The following is a 7,184-nucleotide window of genomic DNA, read 5'->3' on the forward strand; positions in this document are numbered from 1 at the left end:
AACTTAACGGCTAAACCAACCTTAACATCAAGAAAGAAATGTAAATTAATGTAGATCCACCCCAGTCATTTCCATAAGTCACTTGGACTCTGCTTACTTTTTCCAGACTCAGATAAAAGTGATCCGTGTATTAAAATGTTCCTTAATTTCTACCCCTACTCTATTTGTGGAATGGAATTTTCCTATACAAATAAATGTGGACTCTGCTACAGGAATTGAACAAAAGAGCTCATTTTTATAAAGAACTGCTTACTTATGAAGTCTTTTGATAACTCAGACATCTGGACAGCTGTGTTTAATCTGTACTGAGTTTCACTACTTGCATTCAAATTTTCTATAAAAATTCAAAATGTTAAGCACGGATACTCAATTTCTTCTTTAAACAACTTATATTTTAATGCATCAGCTAATGTAGACACAAGAATGAAATCTAGGTATAATTCCCAGGATTACTGAAGGCACTGCCCTAGCTCCTGGGGAGAAGAAACATGAAGATTGTATCTGGAATTGCAACTAGGCCACTAAACGCTACTGCCAAAGCCACTGCTTCTAAGAACAAGTATCAGACCAACGCAAAAAACTACACAGGCTTGCAACAGACAAATCCTTTTTGTACTAATATTTCTATTTCATGTAATTTTTTAAAGAACAGCAAAGCATGGACCCCAAAATACCCACTGACTTGCTTCTCTGGTATGCTCTCTACCATAAAAGAGCCCAAGAATTGGCAGAAGCAACTTCCTTCCAGGAGGGTACTCACCAGAACCTGGCAGTGTTGGCACCCTGATCCCAGACTTCGACTCCAGCTCTGTCAGAAATAAATTTATATTGTTTATAAGCCACTCATTCTATGGTAATTTGTTACAGCAGTCTGAACAATCTAAGACAATACCAAACTGTTTTCACTAAAAACAATACAACAACAGCAAAATCACTAACTTAAATTACACTGAATGTCATAAGCACGCTAAATGAATGTATCTATTCAGAACACATAATGTGAGACTTAAAAACCAAAACAAAGTCTTGGTTTCCCTTAAACTTAGCACCCTGTCTCTTACCTCCAAGGCTTTCTTCAAGATTTTCCCTCCAGAACACCTCTCAGTGTCTCTTTATTCCCTTCAGCTGTGAAATGTAAAATCAAGTTCTGCATTGAGATATCGGCATAAAAAAAGAAATAACTTTCTTGCCACCATCAATCAATCAATCAATGGTTTGACCACACGTTTAATGTACATCCTTAAGGAGAGTATACTCACTCTAGGAAAACACACATCACCTGTGTTTCTCATTACACTTAAAAAAGGCAAGGGCTCTACTTTTACTCTTCAATACCAGCACCTATCACAGTTATGAATGAGTAAATACTAAAGTAGCCAAACTTGCTAATCTAATGCCATCTCTGAAAGATGCCAAAAGTAATAATAGGTTGAAGTTGCTGCATCACTGATGAGAAACTAAAACTTTATCTATGTGATGATGATTAAATATCAATTCAATTCAACTGTTATGCCAGACTAAGGCAGATGTGATTGGCAAGTTTATGCAATAGTATGCTATGCTGTGCTTAGCCACTCAGTCATGTCCGACTCTTTGTGACCCCATGAACTGTAGCCTGCCCAGGCGCCTCTGTCCATGGGGTTTCTCCAGGCAAGAATACTGGAGTGGGTTGCCATGCAAGAACCAAACTGGGGTCTCCTGCATTGCAGATGGATTCTTTACCAGCTGAGCTACCTGGGAAGTAATAGTGTACTTTCATTTATTCTTATCTTCACAGATATGTATTGAGTATGTATGTAACAGGTGCTAACTGCAGTGTATACAACATTAAACAAAACAGAAAAAGACCCCTGTTCTTAGAATAAGTGCATGAGTTATTTTGCTATTGTGAATTCACCTGACCTGAGTTTGAAAAAGTATGGATAAAAAATAGGGAAGGGTAACAGAATCAGGTAAATCGAGAAAGCAAGCTGTCATATTTTCAACACTATGTGAACACTTGAAAAGAAGGAGTGCTGTGAAGTTAGAAAGGCTAACTTGAATAAAATCTCCTTTTAAAAGTTTAGGAAAACTAATAAGAACAAAGTATAAATACCTAATCCTAAACATAGCTATAATAGGAAAAATAGAATTAAAAAACAGGATAACATTTCTACAGTTAATGGAAACACATCAGAAGACATGCCCACAAACAGAACAAATAAACTAGAAGATATTAGGAAAATTATTTTAAAATATGAGGAAAAATAGTTAAAATAATTTCAAAAAGTCAGAAATGATAAAATGCAGGGAAGACAGAAATTTTAAAAATTCAAAAATTAAAATTAAAATTATAAGGAAAATAATAATAATCAAACACAAGAAATAATGCTTCCGGAGAGATGGAAAAGTTTATTTTATGAAAGAAAGAAAACATTAAAAGAGATAGAAGTAATATATATGCATGTATCTTCTATAGGTCTCTCTATATATAATATATGTGTAGGTATATATACACACACATATAAATGTATATATATTACACACATATGCATGTGTATTTTGTGTAAGTATATATATATATTCCAACTTAGGAAACATAGAAGTCCTTGAAGGTAAAAAATAAAAGTAAAGGAAATCAAGCTAATATTAAAAACTGTAATTCAAGGAAGCATTTCTGAATTAAAAAGTTTTTTTTGAAACTATTTAATGAAAGAACACACTGCATACTTAAGAATATTAATTTAACTGATCAACACCAAGACATAGTCAATAAAATTACTGGATATAAAAAAATTACTTTAGGTGTCAAAAGAACATTTTGCTCTTGCAAAAAAGAGCAAGTGACTCATATAGGAAATAAAATTAGCTTGTCATCAGACTTTTCAATTGCAACTCTTTATGCCAGAAGATACTAAAGGAAAGAGAAGGACTAAAGGAAAGAGAAAGAGTGGACAAAGGACTTAATACTTAGCAAAACTGACTTTTGATTATAAAGGGCACAAGTAAACTTTTATCATTATGCAAGAACTCAAGACATATTTTTTTCAAGAATCCTCCTGAGAAATCTACTAGAGAAAAGTCTTCAGTAAAAAGAACTAGAGAGTCATCTACATAAAAGCTGGTGGTGAGTGTTGAACATACAGTTTCTGGTAACATCAAGATGCAACAAGTACTAGAAGGAAAGAGTGTAGCAATTGATATATGATTTGAAAATATATACATAATATGACTTTTTGATGGCCTGAAAATATATAAGATATTCGATTAAATTTTTAAAAATTAGCATTTCAATAAGCTTGTTGGTGGCTGTGTACTGCTACTGCCTTGGCTGTACCATGTTGTGTGCATAGTTATATGTACACTGCCACATACATGCTGACATATATTAAAGCAGTGAGTGATTATAGGAAACTCTTAATTCTTCTCATCATGTGTTTTTAGAACCAGAATTCTGATTAAAAGAATGGGGATAGAGACATAAGTAAGATGAAATTAAGTAAAAATCCTAGAGTCTCTCATTTGAATTAGATATATCAGTATAAACTCATGAGACTTGTTATCCTTAATACTATATATCACATATGTGTACATGCTCAGTCGCTTCAGTAGTGTCCGACTCTTTGCTATCTTGTTGAGTGTAGCCTGCCAGGCTCCTCTGTCCATGGGATTCTCCAGGCGAGAATACTGGAGTGGCTTGCCATTTCCTTCTCCAGGGGATCTTTCTGATCCAGGGATCGAACCCACATATGTGTGTGTGTATATATATATATCCCCAGATTCCTTATCTTGGCTATTCAACCAAATAGTAATCTAGATATTCCTGTGAAAGGATCTGCAGGTGTAATTAAAGTCCAAAAATTATGGAAAGCATCTTGGTTAGTTGACCTAATCACATGAGTACTTCAAAAGCAGAGTTTTCTGTTGCTTGCATAAGAGATCAGAGAATCAAAACACAAGGGATATGTATACCAAGTCATCACACTGTACAATTTAAATATTTTTCACTTGTCAATAATACCTCAATAAAGCTGGAAAAAAGCAAGCAAGCAAACAAACCAAAACCCCACAAAACCCAAGGCAGATTTGTTATGCCATTCCTAGCTTGAATCTGGAGAGAGGATCAAGTGAAAAGGATTTGAAGGTTTCTAGAAGCAAAGAGTGACCACCAGTCAAAGGCCAGCAAAAAAATGGGAGTTCAGTCCTACAGCCTGAAGAAATCAGATCTTTGGAAAAGCTGAATAAGCCTGAAGTCAGATTCTTTCCTGGAATCTCCCGATAATGCAGCTTCTCCAACATTTTAATTTCAGCCTTGTGAGACTCTGAGCAGAGAACTAACACAGTGATGGACTTTGGAACTATACAAGTGTTTGATAACAAACACAGACATTTTAAGACTTGAAATATGTGGTAATTTGTTAATCAGCAGTAGAAAACATTCAATCTCAGGACATGCTGGTACACTCAAGAGCAAGGGAGCCATCGGACCTCAAGGGTCACATCAAAAAAACTTAGGAGTCAATTTCAAGAAACCTCACTGGACAAAGACAACACAACCTGAGCTTTAAAAATATAATAATAATTGAAGTAGATGCAGCATAAAAGTTTAAACCCATGTGGTCACCATAACATAAAATAACTGGTTGCATATGGAAGAAGATTTTTATTTTACAAACTGGCAAAGAAAAGAGAAACCTGACATTTATGTCATCTCTATATTTGAACTCTAAGAAGAGAAGAAGCAAGGAGTCCTTTAAAGAGGTTTCCCAGCTAATAGATTATACAGAAATGATAATATTAGAATGTTATCAAGTTGTTAACTCTTAACAGATCTTTTCTTTGAGTATAAACATCTGCTTTCATGAAAAGAGAGAGAGTCAGACATTGTGTTCTTGATTAAAGAATATAACACCACTTGTAGCATTGTCAAAGCAGCAAAATCTCAGTCTAATCATGTCTTTGGGTCCAGCTGCCAATCATGAGGAAATACAAAGGACTCACCAATATGTTAAACTGGATGATGAGTTTCAATCTGTAAAATCTAGTCTATGGGAAATTCTAACATTAATTGGCTCAGTTTCATCAGCAGATAATTTATAAGGAAATGAAAGGAATGGAAAGTAAAACTGAAATTGAAAAAAAAGAGGCATATCAAATTTTCAATACAGAAAACACTAAACTTTAATGTCCAGGGAAGCACACTAGACTGATAAAACTGTAAAAGAAGGCAAAGAAGTGGTTGTTATAAAATGAGACTAATAGTTTCTTTTGTGGGGATGAATTTCTTGTGATTGTGTTGAACCACAAGGGCAGGCTTGCTGGAAAAATTTTATTTCTTGACCTGGTTGGTAGTTACAAGGACGTTTGCTTTATAATAATTTATTAATCTTTGTATTTATTTGGTAGTGCTTTATATATATATATATATATATATATATATATATATATATGTATATATGTTTTTATAACAAATGATTTTAAAAGATCCTGCCTGGTATCTGTTTAATTTTCACCTAAATAAATGTGTTGTTATTATCACCATGGATATTGCTCGATTTGGGTTGTATGTGTCACATCCCTTTGGATTATAATTAAGAAAATACATGGTATCCTGTATGCACCCAAGTTGTGCAATATTATTAATTACTTCAGTTTTAGATCTCTTGCTGATGCTGATAAAATTTTACTTATATATCTTTTCCATGTTAAGTCATATATATGAAACATGGGTACTTTGATGACTATTGAGTTTTCTTCAACAAGATGACATCTCATCACCTGCCCCTCACCTCCAGATTTCTCTGAGAAAAATAATCAAAATAACCTAGAACTCCTCCAACCTCACTGCTTTCCTCTGTGATGGAATCAGTTGAGTCCAATCTATGAACCAACTCCCCAGGCCTGGCTGAAAACTTTAGCTTAGAAGTAGGGCATTCCCAAGTTCCTCTGAGATACATCCACCCATTCTGACCAATCTACTCATAGCTTCCTTGAAGAAGGGTCAGTACAAGGATCCTCATCCTTTACTGTTCATTAAAGTCAAATGGAGAAACTTAGAGAATATATCTACCAGTCCTACCTTAGGCTAATTAAATCTGAATCTCTGTGGGTGGTAATTTTTTTTTTTCAAAGCTCCTCAGGTTTTAATATGCAGTTAGGTATGTGAACTATGAGACTCGTATTTGTAATAAAGTTTAATACAAAACTCTTCTATAATTTATCTCTGCATATTAATGTTTGCCTATCAGTTTCTTTTAAAGACATTTTTAATATGCCAGTTTATGTTAAGATGGCAGGGGAAATGATAAATGGAGACAGAAGCGTTAATTGTATTGGGTCAGAATTAAGTTTGAATTACTGTTGAGTCAGAAGAGTCTCTGGAATACTTATATCTTTTATTACAAAACAGTTCAATTTATACATTTTCTGCTACTATGCAGGTTTTAAAAACAGTTCTATTTTCAACTGCATTACACATCTACGGTCATGGTAACTGATCAGCACTGTGAAATAGGAATAATGTATTCAAGTAATAAATTTTTTTTCTTTTGTAGTGTGTTACTTGTTATTTGAAACAGTGGCACGAGATAAGAGAAAAAATTTAACTCAGAATGTGACCAGGAAAATTACATCTCTCCATGGTGATCTGAAATAAACTGAGTACAGGTTGGATTATCGAAGATGATTTCAGTTGCAAATACCACATTTCTGATTAAAAATGTCCATTAGAAGTTTAGTATATGACATAACAAGAAATCTAGAGTAGATATTTCTAGATATGAGTCACTCATCTCAGGCCCCTGGCTTCTCTTAACATTCATCTGCTGTCTATAAGATGTGGACCAAAGCACCAAGCCCCGTAACTTACACAAAACATTCAAAGGAGGAAGAAAAAGGAGTTTTACTTTGTATTATAGAAGAAACTCCCTAGAACTCTCAGTTCCCTTTATCCAGATCAGGCTGAAAGTAGAGAATGAATCTTTGGCATTTTCAGCTTTTAATAAGGGTGTGGGGTGACCTTTGCCAATAACCAATTAACATGGTTAGTAATAGTGTTCAGTAGGCAACTGGTAGAATCTGGAGAAATAAGCCTTTGTCCAAAATACAAATCTTCAGTAGTCAAACTGCATGAACTGAGTAAACAATTTTCTGCACAATGTAAAAATAAGGAGCAAAATTTAAACAAAGGAAAACCTGCAGTGATG

This window comes from Bos grunniens, chromosome 4 (genome assembly GCF_055505025.1).
Source record: "Bos grunniens cultivar Pamir isolate PY7600 chromosome 4, Bosgru_T2T1.0, whole genome shotgun sequence".
In the NCBI taxonomy this organism is placed as follows: domain Eukaryota; kingdom Metazoa; phylum Chordata; class Mammalia; order Artiodactyla; family Bovidae; genus Bos; species Bos grunniens.